This window comes from Gadus macrocephalus, chromosome 16 (genome assembly GCF_031168955.1).
Source record: "Gadus macrocephalus chromosome 16, ASM3116895v1".
In the NCBI taxonomy this organism is placed as follows: domain Eukaryota; kingdom Metazoa; phylum Chordata; class Actinopteri; order Gadiformes; family Gadidae; genus Gadus; species Gadus macrocephalus.
The window spans coordinates 2955461-2970780 of record NC_082397.1 but is presented as its reverse complement, the minus strand read 5'-3'; the positions used below and the strand labels follow the sequence as shown (position 1 = coordinate 2970780).

The 15320-nt window shown below is 44.1% G+C and overlaps 1 protein-coding gene and 1 long non-coding RNA gene across 8 annotated transcripts in view; one reads left to right on the top strand and one right to left on the bottom strand.

Moving 5' to 3' along the window:
- Positions 1 to 15320, top strand: part of LOC132475326 (B-cell receptor CD22-like) — an 80001-nt gene that overhangs the window by 58089 nt on the left and 6592 nt on the right. For 2 of the 7 annotated variants that reach the window (XM_060076457.1, XM_060076453.1), the window contains exons 1-2: positions 1328 to 1553; positions 1711 to 1790. The exons of 2 other annotated variants lie outside the window; for them this stretch is intronic. The gene's annotated coding sequence lies outside the window, so the exon portion shown is untranslated. Of the gene's footprint in view, positions 1 to 1325; positions 1554 to 1710; positions 1791 to 2418; positions 2788 to 2980; positions 3194 to 15320 lie in introns of those variants that run through there. 3 more of the 7 variants (XM_060076458.1, XM_060076454.1, XR_009529860.1) reach the window with 3 other exon arrangements.
- LOC132475351 (uncharacterized) lies at positions 134 to 14887 on the bottom strand. Its single transcript, XR_009529864.1, has 2 exons — positions 14769 to 14887; positions 134 to 519 (listed from the first exon to the last, which is right to left on the bottom strand). It is a non-coding gene; the product is annotated as an uncharacterized LOC132475351 (long non-coding RNA).

Genomic DNA, 15320 nt, shown 5'->3' with positions numbered 1-15320 from the left:
ACAAGAAGAGGTGTGCGTAGGGCGTTTCGTTGAAAGCCAGTGGGGAGAAATAATAAAGTGTCTCAAACTAAAGTTTAAATCCATCTAGTGACGCCTCACAAGTTGTCTGTGGGAACTAAAAGAAACATTCAAGTGTCTGTTGTGTACTTTTGATTGTGACCGGAGATATTAACCGCGCCAGACGGGCTGGATCAGTTAGTGACCGGACCAGTCTAGCCTGTAAGGGAAGGGAGTTGGGTCAATCCCAGACAGGCGTGGCCAGATGAATCACAGCTTCACACTAAAAGTCCCGATGACATAGAAATTAATTTAGTTTGTACTTTGATGGCAGATCTTTCTGATAAAGCTTTGACAAAGAGAAATTACGTAGTGCCTTCACAACGTTTATAGAATGAATAAGAGAATGGTTTGTATTCTTTATGTAGAAGTGTAGTTTAAATGTATCCTTCAGCATGGCACACAACCTGGTTGCTTCATACAATGACACTCTTTTAACAGCTGTGAGGAGAACTTATTCACCTGGTGGCCATACTGGGTAGTTGGGTGGGTAAACCTCTTTTAGAGGCTTCAAAAATCATGGCAACTTAATGCATCTATTTCTAGTAAATAAATAATAAATATTCATTGTGTCAACAGAGCCCCAATGATTCTAGAAGGTTTACCCACCCAACTGACCAACATGGCCAACGCTTTTCACTGTTTAGTCTGTTTTTTTCTGATATTGATAATGTACAGCTCTGATCAATTTCAACCTCTCTATTTTGCTCAATAGAGCAATCGTTTATGTGTATGAATGTTAATCTTGTTGAATAAATATATATCAGGAAGAATGTGTATTTTGACCTCCGGCAGCCTTTTTTACAGGCACAGAAATACTCAGTATCCTGTCCTGTATAAGTTCTCCATTGAGGATTCATGTATTTTAGTACAATTAAAAAAGAAACGTGTTGATGATGAATACATTCCAAACGTTTGTAAAGTAATGCAGATCACAACCTTCACCACTATGTGGCAGTAGATAATCACATTGACGCATTTTAAGTATAATATATGATCGTACCTTTATCAATATTTACCAACTATATATAATCTAAATATATACGATATTCAACCCCTATATTCTTTATTTTACCTCTATATTTTGTATCTACATTCTATATCTTCTGTAGGCTTTATTCTACATCAAACATTATCCTATATCTAGTTTATATCTTTATTCTATATCTATATTCTACATCTATATCCTATATAATATGACTATATTCATACATCCATGCTATATATGTTCCCCGCTGGTCAACTGTAGATGACCACTAGTTATTTTCAGGGTAGCTGATAAATGGCACTGCCTGTTTATTGTGGTCTGGGTGAATATCCTCTTTCTACTTTGCATTTGTCTCTGAGGCCCAGTAGTGCATGGTATTCATGCAGTTCATATTAACTGTGTAAAGAGGAAGGAAGAGCTTGAACACATTTGTTTGAGTTATTATCTTAAACTGCAGGCAAAGACGTTTCCACAGACTTTTTCTGCCACACCAGCTACCTCCTTTACAGTAAGAATATTTTTTACTTGAATTGTACTGGTTTATTTAAGAAAGTAACATTCCTATATCAAGCACAATAACCAATTAATGTGATAAAATGAATACAAAAAATAGGACTATGCATTGTGTTAGTTAAAATTAATACATATTTTGTTTATATCTGTAGAACAACGCCCTGAGAGAACCAAATTATGAATCTTAGAACAGCTGCAAGAGGCTTTGTAGCTTTCCTTCTGTCAGTACCAGGTTTGTACATTTACGTTGTGAACATTAAGTTGATCTGTTTCAAAGGGTAACATGACAAGCAACCCGAATGAAGAGAGGGTGAAACAACATGTTGTGAATTTATCTAATGACATCTAGACTCCTAGAGTATTGACCTGTTTTAAATAACAAATATGTTCTGTTTTACTGAATATTGTAGCGTTGCATTTGAGATTTTAAACAGGCTTGTTGAACAAATTAACCCGTCAATGTGTTCAGTACAACATTGACGGGTTAATTTAGTTCCTATTTGAAGTTCAGTAGTCTTAAGTTGAGACTGTGAACTCATGTTAGAAGTCAGCATTGGTCACCTGCCTTGTATTGTGTGTGTTTGTGCCCTGAATTCCTTGATGAGATGTGAGATGATGTCTCCATGCTATAGCTATAGGAGTTTCACTAGCTGTCTCACTGTGTTCATCACTAGGTGTATAACTAACTCTTCACTAGCTGCATAATGTTGGTGTCAAATTATGTTTTTGAACGTTACTCTGACAGCTCAGTGTTCAGCATGTATCTCTAGTTAGAGCTGCACCTAGCCTCCATCTCATCTGTATCTTGTGATCATGCATTTCATCGTAATCATCATTGTCAATGTGTTGGTTTTTTACAGCATTACAGGGTTACTCTGACTGGGCAGTTACTTACCCATCTAGGAATATCTGCGAATTGCGAGGATCAACAGTTGAAATCCGCTGCAATTATAAATACCCTTCCGCAAATACAGTGGAGAAAAAACTCTGGTTTACTAATAAACACAATGAGCTAGTAGATCTGGTAGATGATACAGACTATACAGATCGTGTTAAATACAGCTGTGTTAGGCCCAGCTGTCCCTGGTCTTCCAGCAGCTGTACTGGAACGTGTACACTGATAATCAAAGACCTGACACAGAGTGACTCTGCTGAATACAAGTTTAGGATTACAACAAACAATGGAGGGGCATATAGTGGTGACCCTGGAGTGAAGTTATCTGTGACAGGTAAACATTGATTGCTAATGAAGCTATTCATCTGTTTGTGCGTGTGTGCGTGTGTGTGTGTGTGTGTGTGTGTGTGTGTGTGTGTGTGTGTGTGTGTGTGTGTGCGTGTGTGCGCATGCAACTGCATTTAATTTTTTCTGTTTAGACTATACTTTTTATTATTCATTTTTGTGTAATTTCTTCCCTGGCCCAGATTTCCAGGTGGAAGTGGTCATTCATTCTAGGTATCAAGACATGGTACAGCTGAAATGTCACAGCATGTGTGATTTACCTCGTCTTACGTACACCTGGTACAGGAATGTACATCAACAACATCATGGAACGTCCTACCGGTTCTACATTCCCTCTGAATACAAGGTTTCATGTGCTGTTCAAGGATCCACACATCTCCACTCTCCATCAGTGTGTAAGAGCTCCACAGTACACTGACATGAGTCCAAACGTATTGGGTCTGTAGTGTAACAAAGTACATCTAGTATAAGTATGAATGGACAACTATCGTCCATGTTGAAGCAGTCCTCAGCCTCAGGGTAGGCCTACCAGTAGCACAGGGTAGGCTACTGGTACTACTGGTACCACTTAAGATTTGGGTAGAACAGAAACATACACTACTTGCTTTTGATTTCATCCGTATGAAAAGCAGGATAACTACTAAGTTTGAAGCTAACAAATGTGCGAATTTGGAAAATAGCCGACTGCATAGATTTCCCTCTGGATTATAATTTTCGAAGATAATTAAAAGACTTGTCTATAATGTGCAACGTAAAATGACAACCTACAAGTTGCTCTTAAAAATAAACTGGATTCAATACAATGCTTGGAAATGCTCATGACACTAGCCTTACAACTTCCTAATGCTTTCTTTTTATGCTTGGGGACACAGACTAATGTAATATTACTGTCAACAGACGCTCCAAAGACCCCCTCAGTGAGTGTCAGGAGTCCCCCTGGTGTAATAAAGGAGGGCAGTTCAGTGAATCTGACCTGCACCAGCGAGGCCAACCCAGTAGCAAAGTACTCCTGGTCAAAGGTTACTACAGATCATCCCCCCGGACGCAGTGTCCAAGGACCACAGCTTTCCTTTCATTCCATCCAGTCTTCAGACTCAGGACAATATCTCTGCAAAGCTAAGAATGACCTAGGGACAAAAACTTCCTCCCCATTCTCTATTGATGTGAAATGTGAGTAAAAGAACACACAGAATAACATCATAACACAGATGTTAAAGTTTGTACAACCATGTCAACATTAAGATGAATCATCTCAATTCATCCTGCATTCCCTTAACTCCTCAAATGTCTTCTTTATATCATTCATATCAATGTACATCGTGTTTGATGTACCTCTAGATGGGCCTAAAAACACATCTGTGAGACCAAGTCCCCCTGGTGAAATAATGGAGGGCGGTTCAGTGACTCTGAGATGCAGCAGTGATGCCAATCCAGCAGCTGACTACACCTGGTTCAAGGACAACCAAACTCTGCACTGGGAACCAAGGCGACCTTATACCTTGGACCCAGTCCGCTCTAAAGACAGGGGAACGTACCACTGCCAAGCAAGGAACCAATATGGATATCTGGGCTCCAACTCGGTTTTCATAGATGTCCTGTGTGAGTGGAAAACGATAGTCACAAAAAACGTAATGTTAAATAGTAATAATACAAATCTGTACCGTCTAATATGTCGACATATTTGCAATATACCGTCTTGCAAAATTGTTAAGCTGCTATTCATGTATTGCTTATGATTGGTAAACTATGATTCACAGAGAGATTTTATTATTTGAAACAGCATTCTGTATCCCACTGACATTGCAGTTATGTGCACGGCTTATCTTTAGGATGTAAATATATCCTTGTGCTTATGACAGACGCTCCAAAGACCCCCTCAGTGAGCGTGAGACCCCCTGGTGAAATAAAGGAGGGAGGTTCAGTGACTCTGAGCTGCAGCAGTGATGCCAACCCAGCAGCTAACTACACCTGGTTCAGGGAACATGGAGGCTCAGTGGAGGAATTAGGAGAGAACTACACCATCAGTAACATCACAACTGAGCTTGGAGGAAATTATTACTGTGTAGCTCGTAATGCAGTTGGACTTCAGAATTCAACTTTGATGTTCCTTAATGTGACAGGTAATTGTTCCTTTAAAATAGCACATTGTTTAAAGACTGACCAAACACTTGAATAATACCTGAGTACCAGCACCATTGATAGTAAGACACAGACTCATGCAACGGCTCTATTCAATTTGTGATTGGCTTAAATTATGTGTTGCCACTTTTATTAACTTTGGTGCTGTACAAGCAGTCTTATTTGTGTACCCAGTGTACTCTAGAGTAAGAGTATCCATAATTTTCATCAATTGGAGATCTGTCACATCTTGCCTCTAATATATACATGGACAGTATTTCATCATTCACATGAATCAAGTGTTAAATCACTGTGTTTCAGCCACACCATCATCTCCATCATCAATGTCTACGAATGTGGCAGCAGGAACTGTAGCTGTTTTACTGGCCACCATACTCCTCGTCATCTTCCTCTGGATGAGGTGAGATATTCTCTCTCTATCTCTCCACAATCTTCCTCCTCCTCCTCCTCCTCCTCCTCCTCCTCCTCCTTCTTCTTCTTCTTCTTCTTCTTCTTCTTCTTCTTCTTCTTCTTCTTCTTCTTCTTCTTCTTCTTCTTCTTCTTCTTCTTATCTCTCTGTTCTCTTCCCCAGAAGAAAGAGGGCTTCTAGGAAGGCACGTGGCCAGGGAGGAAGGCCAGACACCGGGGAGGAGGTGAGAGACGGGAAGCTATTTGTTACTATGACTCCTTTACTCCTTCCACTACCGACTAGTGTGGTGGAAATAATCCGAGCCCATACCTCTAAAATCTCATGCACTTGCAGTTTCTGTAACTCTGAGCCCATTCGCTGCGGGACCTATAAGACAATAGGCAAATACAATGCCCAAGAGATTAGCTTTAAAGGGGAACCATCACGCAAGGGGAACCAAATCAAATAGCATGAATGCTTTTTTTAAATACTAACGGGACTCTTAGAAACTTGTCAATGGACAATGTATTGAAGTACGTATTAAAGTTGTATTCACGTTATGTTTAGTTATGTCTATTCATGCAATGTAGTTTCATTCTAATGAAATAGCATCAACTTTTATTAACTTATTGTTACATTTCTAATTTATCATTAAATTAGTTGACTACCCATACAGCTGTGGCTGGCGTTATGGGGCAAATTAAATTGTCGGTTAGCCCATTGCTGATATCCGTGGTCATATCAATCATACCAAAGATAACTTTACGAGCACCGAAATCCCAGACAAGTTGGACCTTTGGGGCAACTTGTCCAGGTTCCTTTTTATGTGGGAGATCAAGAGTGATATATATATATATATATATATATATATATATATATATATATATATATCACTCTGGATCTCACAAAAAAAAAAAAATATATATATATATATATATATCTGTAGATTTTTTTTATACATATAGTGCGATCTTGGCTGAGATCAAGGGGACAAACAGAGAGACTTCCGCCAGTGAGCAGAATGAGAAGACATGTTAGTCATGTTTAATCCAAGCAAACAAACTGTCACTGAAACCTAGCAATGATTAGAAAGAGGAATATGTTCAAGAAGGAGAGTCTTAGAGTGAAACCTACAGCGGCCTTCACTGTGGAAGCACTAGTCACCCCCAACGGTCTCTAAATGAACCATAAAAACATTGGCTTCTGAACAGCCAACTGAGAGTAAAGTGTTTTCTAAATGTACTACTCTGTCCTCTCTCCCCGTCAGTCTCCTCCGTGTCCTGTGTATTACAACGTCTCAGCTCTGACCAATCGCTCGGCTTCTGCAGCACAGAGAGAACCAATAGAAGAGCAGGATGACCCTCACTATGCCAGCATCCACATCTCTCGCTCTAAGAACCAGGAAGTGCCTCGTGGGTTTGCTGGTGTTCTGGTAGAGTCTGATCATACAGAGCAGGTCCTTTACTCTGCCATCAACCTTAAAAGACCCAAGGCTGTCCCTGAGTAAGCACTCCTGATAGTTCTCGAAAATAGACTTTGAGGCTTGAGACTTCATCCTCCCAAGGGACAGCTTGTGGAGGCAACGCCATTTATAAACCGTGGACAATTTACTGAGTTTCTTAACTTCTCTTTCTCGTTTTCACTTCTTCTTTTCATTTAAAGTAAACTGATGTCAGATACCACCATCAAATAAACAGCCAAGTTTTGATATAGATTCAGCATTAAATGGGTTTTAATAACATTTCTAGCAATAAATGTGTATTTTATTGTCATCATCTTCGTTCATTGATTGTATGTATCGTTTAGTTTGTTAGTTACTAATAATATTTTTCTTAACAGAAAAAAACGCTTTCTATCATTACTTTGTTGGTTGGAATGGGTGCTGCTATCACAAAAAATATATATCAAATGTATAAATTCTTTTGTTGACATTCATTTTATTCTCAGTGGAAAATGCTTGTTTCGGCATTAAGATGTGTTTGATACCATGCCTCGCGAGAAACATGCTTTTTATTTCACTGATTGTATATGAACTTTAGTGATTTAGATTTTATATGATGTTTAGTGGTTAAGTTAAACTGCTTATGGTGTTTTTCATGCTTCCAGGCTATTTTCTGTTTAGGTAATAACCTACATTATATGTAAAAACACGTATTTAAAAAATGTGGAAACATGCAGGCTGGTCTCAAAAAACGTTTGTATGATATCTTATTTTCCGTAAGATTCCGACAAATGTCTGGCAGCACGAGTGGTCAGTGCGCCTGCACAAGCCCCAAGGAGTGCAGGACCAGAAACCATTGCAACACATGCAATATTACGATTGTTTCGACATTAATATCTGTCCTGATCTCCTGATCTCCTTATCTCTAGGTTTGTGACTGGGTTGGCTTGATTTCCAAACATGGGCAGAGCCATATATTGTTCTAATAACTCAGACAACTAATCAGATAAGTAACTAGGAAAAAAGGGGGGTTATTCAGTTGGTGAATAACCAACTAAATATTACTAGACCACTAGATACCACTAAACCCTACACACTTTACCTTTAAAGTCTGCATAACCCTGTCAACATTAATATGAATCATCTAAATTCCTCATGCATTATCCTGCTGTACCACTGATATAAACATATCATCCTCTTTTAACATCTTTTACATCTTTTAACGTCTTTGACCTTAAGACCAAGACCTAAACACACATCTGTGTAATCAGGTCCCTGTAATCAGGAAATAGTGGAGGGCAGTTCAATGCTTCACTCAGTATCTTCCAGACACATCATCATCATCACTGTAGCTGTACGCAGAGTGGCTTCATGCAGTAGCTGTCTTACTGGTCCCCATACCCCTCCTCATCTTCCTGTGGATAAGGTGATAAGTCTCTGTCTGTCTGTCTGTCTGTCTGTCTGTCTGTCTGTCTGTCTGTCTGTCTGTCTGTCTGTCTGTCTGTCTGTCTGTCTGTCTGTCTGTCTGTCTGTCTGTCTGTCTGTCTGTCTGTCTGTCTGTCTGTCTGTCTGTCTGTCTGTCTGTCTCTCTGTGTGTCTGTCTGTGTGTGTGTCTCTCTCTCTCTCTCTCTCTCTCTCTCTCTCTCTCTCTCTCTCTCTCTCTCTCTCTCTCTCTCTCTCTCTCTCTCTCTCTCTCTCTCTCTCTCTCTCTCTCTCTCTCTCGCCATACATTTCTCCTGTTGCTTCTTCATCACTCTGTTCTCTTCACCAGAAGAAAGATGGCTTCCAGAAACCATGTTCCCAGGGAGGAAGGCCAGATACTGTGGTGGAGGTGGGAGACAGGAAGCCATTTCTTACTTAGCCATCCTTGACTAAGACACACAAATGCCCCGAGCCCACGCCCCAAAACCACAAGTAAAACTTCTAGTTGTTGCTTTAGTTGTTCCTGTTAATCTAGCCCTGCCACTCTGAGAACTTTCTGCCAATATGCAAATATAATTGCCAAGAGATTAGCTATTAAAGGGAACCAGCAGGCACAGCTGTTATATTGTAAGGTAAAAGTGCTTCATGCTTCTTGTGAAAGGGCTCCGCAAATTAATTCTGTTTCTGTTGAAAGTTCCCATTAAAGTTAGACTATTGATGTCGAGAGTGAAATCTAGGTTGAGATCTTCAGCACGATCAAGAGGACAAACTAAGGGTCTTCTACCAGGGTGCAGAATGACCAGACGGAGTGATGGAAGTATTGATGTGTAATCCAAGCAAATAAATAACTATTTGGGAACAATACTCTCAGCCCGGGACAGTTTGAGGAAACCTAGAAGTGGTTAGAAAAAGGAACACATTTGAAGAATGAGTCTTGAATCAAATCAAGCTTGCATGGTGGGACCACAAATCCCAACCAAAGATCTGTCCTCTCTTCCCATTGGTCCCTTACTGTTTCTGTGTTTGAAAACACCTCAGCTCTGACCATTCGCTCGGCTCAGACAACACAGAGGGAAGCAAAGGAAGAGCAGGATGACCGTCACTATCCACCCACATCTCTGGCTAAGAGAACCGAAAGTGCCTCAACGTCCTGTGGGATCCCCACGTCCGATCAGATCAGATAGACCAGGTCCTGTACTCTCTGGTAAACTGTCCAAGACCCAATGCTGGCCCTGGGTAAGCCCCTTCTGATACTATCTTTGTTCAACTTTTAACTTCTAAATCTTTATTAAATCTTCTTTTCAGGGTAACTAATTTTGAAAATGTCTCCATCTTCTTTTCAGGGTCACTGACCCGACCTCAGAGTGGTACAGCATACTTAATTCAGATTATAAGTAATGTAGTTTGTAACATTGTAGTGCTATCAATGGATCCTGGTCAAATCTTGAAATGCACAAGCCTAACCCAAGTTTAAAAACCTATATATATCTACATGCTATTGTATGATTCATTGGCCATTTTGGGTGACCAGTAATAACATTCTGGCAACGACCACCACTACCAAAATCTGATAGGAGTGAGTGAGAATGGTGTGGGCAAGACAGTAACAACCTGAACTGCTACATATGCCTCCCCTGAATGAAAAATGGCCGGCACTCAGTTGAATCTTCACCACCTGTTCATTGCCTGAATGTATTGCACATGTGAGGAGAGATCTTCAAGGACAGCCCACCCTACTCCACTTGTACATTGGTTTGTATTGTAGATAGCTCCCTCTATAGGCTACATACAGCTATTGCATGCACATCCACTAATAACCACTGATTTGGTTACAAGGGCACCTGCTGATGAGATACACCTGTCCTCTACTGAGACTGAAAGAAAAATAGCCCTGAATGCTGAAATCTGTTTGAATTGGTGGGGTGTTAGAAAATGTGAAATTCAGAAAAACAGTATGAGAAAAAAGATGGAGAATCTAGAAATCTAGAAAAAAGAGAGGAGGATGGAGGGAGCGAAGGGAGAGGAAAAATGTCACCATTATTAATAAATAATGTGTAATTATGAATGTATCATGCATCATTTCTATAATTGTATTTGTATTTATTACGATTATCACCATGATCTTAATTATTAACTTATTTCATAAAAATAACTTTTATCGTTTTGTATTTTCACACAGGTTCCATATCGGTTAGAATTTCAAAAATCTTGGCCAGTAGCTCGACTAGCCTAAAGGCTACCAGGCTCTGTAATTAGTAATGATGCTACGGTGGACGTGATTGACGTGCGTCTGTTGAAGATGGATTTTAAGCCCTGAAAAAGGTGTCACGGACCAACGCGTTGTGTTACTTCCTATTCTGTCTATTCACCTAGGTGAGTGTGTCGCACAAAGTGTCACATGATGACGTCCGCAAAACACAAATCTGTAACGGGGGGTATAGGCAGGACCCAAGTGCACAGACTGCTGGTGACCGGGGAGTCCAAAGGTTTTATTGATCGCACAGATGATCAGGGTCGGGCAGGCAGAGTAAACGGGACAGGCAAGAGTTCGGGAACCGGCAGGCAATCAGGTAGACTGGGGGTACCGTCGCCGGGCGGGTAGCTGGGCAGGCGCGGGGTCGATATCCACCAGGTACTGTACCCCACGTCCACGGCGGCGGGAGCGAAGGAGGCGCCGGACAGTGTAAACCGGACCGCCGTCGACGAGCTGACGGGGAGGAGGAGGCGGAACGGGAGGAGCCAGAGTGCTCTCCTGGACGGGGTTGACTCTGGAGACATGGAATGTCGGTTGGATCCTCATGGACCTAGGGAGCTGAAGGCGTACCGCCTCCGGGTTAATGACACGAGTGATGGGGAAGGGGCCTACAAACCTGGGGGCCAGCTTACGACTCTCCAACTTAAGGCAGAGGTCGCGGGTGGAGAGCCAGACCTTGTGGCCAGTCTGGTAGACAGAGGCCGGCGTACGGCGCTTGTTGGCGGCGGCAGCGTGGCGGTCCGCGGATTTGGTGAGGCTAGTGCGCGCCTGGTCCCAGGTGCGTCTGCAGCGGCGAATGAGGGCTTGTACAGAGGGACAGGAGGACTCCTGCTCTACGTCGGGAAACAGGGGTGGCAGATACCCATGGGCGCATTGGAAGTGAGAGAGGTCTGTGGATGAGCAGATGAGGGTGATATGCGCAAACTCTACCCACACTAGCTGGTCGGACCAGGAAGCCGGATGCGGTTCACCAGGCAGAGAAGGGTGGTCTCCAGATCTTGGTTCACCCTCTCGGTCTCTCCATTGGACTGAGGATGGAAGCCGGAAGACTTGCTGATGGAAGCCTCAACTAGGCTGCAAGACTCCCTCCGGAAGACCGACGTGAATTGGGGCCTCTGATCAGAAACGACATCAGTGGGCAGTCCATGGAGGCGGAAGACTCGGGTCCGTTGAATGCCGGGATGGCAGGTGAGCCGTGAAGCATGCCCCCACTGGAGCACATCGGAGCGGAGGGGACAGGAACTGGTGGCTGATTTAGAGTGGCGGCCCGGACCCTCTCCGCTATCTCCCAGGTGACAGAGGCGATGAGGCAGGAGGCTGGAACCATGGTGGAGGGTTCAACCGTCTCGTCGGGGCACTCTGGGAACTGTCGGGAGAGAGCATCAGGCTGAACATTACAAGAACCAGGACGATAGGACAGGGTGAAATTAAACTGGTCGAAAAACTGTTACCAGCGGGCCTGTCTGGAGTTGAGCTTCATAGTGGACTGAATACACTCAAGGTTACGATGATCGGTCCAAACCACGAACGGAACCCTGGTACCCTCTAGCCAGTGCCGCCCCTCCTCATAGGCCTCTATTGCCAATGTCATTATTTCTCTCCACGCAAAAGTACCCCGCCCCAGCCGGTGACGAGGAGGGTCGGATGATCCCCGCTGCTTAAGAATTCTGGATGTACTCCTCCATGGCCTCTCCCTCGGGAGCAGAGAGGGAGTACAAGCGTCCCTTGGGGGGTGAAGTGCCTGGAAGCAGATCGATGGCACAATCGTAGGGACGGTGAGGAGGCAAGAAGGTAGCCTTTGCCTTATTGAAGGCTTCCCTCAGGTCATGGTAAGCTGCAGGGACCCCGGAGATGTCCGAGGCTGGGGCAGGAACGAGGGGAACAGGCGGCGGTGAAGGCGTCCTGAGGCAGGACTGCTCACTCCCCACTCCCGGACGCAACAAGTAGACCAGTCAATGTTGGGGTTGTGCCTGCGAAGCCAGGAGTGACCCAAGATGACGGGCTGGCTGGGTGTAGGCAGAAGGATGAACTGGACGGTCTCCCTGTGGCCCCCCGGCAGGAGCATGTGCACAGGGTTTGTCCGAGAAGTTACCCTTCCTAGCACGTGTCCATCCAGGGCCCTAGCAGAAATTGACGACGGCAGTCTCTCTGGACGGAGTCCCAGCCGCAGAGCGAGGGACCGGTCCATGATGCTCTCGTCGGCCCCTGAATCGACAAGGGCGGCTATGGGATGGGAACCGGAGAGTAGCAGGAGAGGGTGGGTCTTCTAGGAGAGGCAGAGTCTACTACGGAGCTCACCAGTATGCCTCCGGTCACTGGCGAGCTCTGTATTTTAACAGGAACCGATCAGCAAAGTGTCCTGGCTGGCCGCAGCACAGGCAGAGGTTCTGCCTCCGTCTTCTCTCCTTTTCTTCCGGTGGGAGATGGGTGCGACCCACCTGCATGGGCTCTGGATCCCCCTCCCTCCAAGAAGCAGATGAGGTCATCGGGAAGGAGGCGTGGGTTACTGGGAACCTGGGGAGAGGAGGGCTGCGTGGCGGGGTAGGACGTGACGGAGCCTCTGAACGCCTCTCCCTCCTACGAGCCTGGATACGGAGGTCGAGGCGGGTGGCGAGCTTGATCAGGCCCTCAGTGTAGACGGTGGGTCATGGGTGATCTGCTCGTCCTTGATGTGCCCAGCCAGACCCTGCAAGAAGACATCACAGAGAGCGGATGGGCTTCAGTCGCTCATGGGGGCCCTGGTGCGGAAGTCAATGGCGTGATCCGTGACTGAGCGGCTTCCCTGGGAAAGGGCCAACAGATCCCGTCCGGCTTCGGCCCCCAGAGGTCCGGTACCGAAGACTCTTCTGAGCTCTTCGGCGAAGGTCTGGAAAGAGCGGTAGGTGGGGGTCCCTCTCTGCCACTCAGCTGTGCCCCAAAGACGCGTCCGCCCAGAGAGGAGGTCGATGGTGCAAGCCACCCGGGCTTCTTCGGAGGGGAAGGTGAGCGGCTGAAGGGCGAAGATGATGGAGCAGTGGCACAAGAAGGCGTTACAAGTGGTAGGGTCGCCATCATAACGCTCGGGAATCCCCACAGTGGGCCCACGGAGCGAAAGGACGAGAGGTGGAGCGGCGGCGCCTACTTTGTAATCCTATTTATAGATAAATAGGAAACATTAACACTCAACAGAAACACACAAAACAGCAAAAATCGACCACACACAGATACACAGACAACACCAAACACATTAACACACACACACAACACACAACATAAGCTGTGGGACCAGTAGGTCCCACCCCCCCCCCCCCCTCAACGAGGGGGACATGGTGACCATCCTGCAGAAGGCCCAGGGGGTGGACTGGTGGTGGGCCTCGCTCTGTGGCCGCGAGGGCTTTGTGCCCAACTACTACTTTGGGGTATGAGGGTATTTTATTATTACTCTAATTATTAATTATTCTTTATTAATTAAGTCCTATTTGAAGCCAGCCGAGTACTGTGAGCTTTGCTCCGTTCCAACAACATGGTTCTAGTTGATGCTTGCGTCACGCTTCAGATGCGAGGCGAGATTTGCGCAACGTGTGCTTTTAGCTAGAGAAGAAGATAATTACATGGTGAGGTTCTCTGTCGTGTCTCCCTTTTGTTAATTAAAAACAAAGGTTTGAGCTGAGATACAAAGTGGAAATAACAAACATAGCTGTGCTCCTGTAATTCATTCAGGAATATTTTGCTTGTCTGTCTTTTCCTGCAGCTCTTCCCAAAGGTCCGTCCTAAGTCTCTGTGTTGATGCGTCTCTCTGGGCTCACGGATCAGAGGACGACGTTGTCTCATCTGGTGTTCTACACCATGTCCCTCCACCAGGGGGAGCCAGGGAGTTAGGCCTGGCCTTTACGAGTGGCAAGGCGGACAGGTAGACACGTGGGCAAGGGGAGGGACTTCAACTGGTGTGCGTAGGGCGTTTCGTTGAAAGCCAGTGGGGGGAAATAGTAAAGTGTCTAAAACTAAACTTTAAATCCATCTAGGGACGCCTCACAAGTTGTCTGTGGGAAGTAAAAGGAACATTCAAGTGTGTTGTGTGCCTGAACCATGAATCACAGCTTCACACTAAAAGTCCTGATAACATAGAAATTAATTTAGAAATTTAATTTACTTTGATGGCAGATCTTACTGATAAAGCTTTGAACAAAGACAACTTACCGAGTGCCTTCACAGCGTTTATAAAATAAAGAAGAGAATAGTTTGTATTCTTTATGTAGAGCTGTAGTTTAAATGCATCCTTCAGCATGGCACGCAACCTGCATGATTGCGCCATACAATGACACTCAGCTGTAAAGAGAACTTATTCACCTGGTGGCCATACTGGGGTAGTTGGGTGGGTAAACCTCTTTTAGAGGCTTCGAAAAAACCATGGCAACTCAATGCATCTGCTTCTAGTTCTGCATTCCATTTGGAATTAGTTTGGCAAACCATTTAGGTCTATAATCATTGTGTCCACAAAGCCCCAATGATTATAGAAGGTTTACGAACCCAACTGACCAACATGGCCTACGCTTTTCACAATTTTGTCTTTTTTTTTTTTTTCAGATATTGAAAATGTACAGCTCTGATGGATTTCAACCTCTCTATTTTGCTCAATATAGCAATTGTTTATGTGTATGAATCTGAATCTTATTGAATAAATATATATCAGGAAGAATGTGTATTTTGACCTCCGGCAGCCTTTTTTACGGGCACAGAAATACTCAGTATCCTGTCCAAGTTCTCCATTGAGGATTCATGTATTTTAGTACATTTAAAAAATAAAAGTGTTGATGAATACATTCCAAAAGTTTGTAAAGTAATGCAGATTAAAAATTAATATATAATTATAGATAATATATTTTAATAATTTCTCTGGGA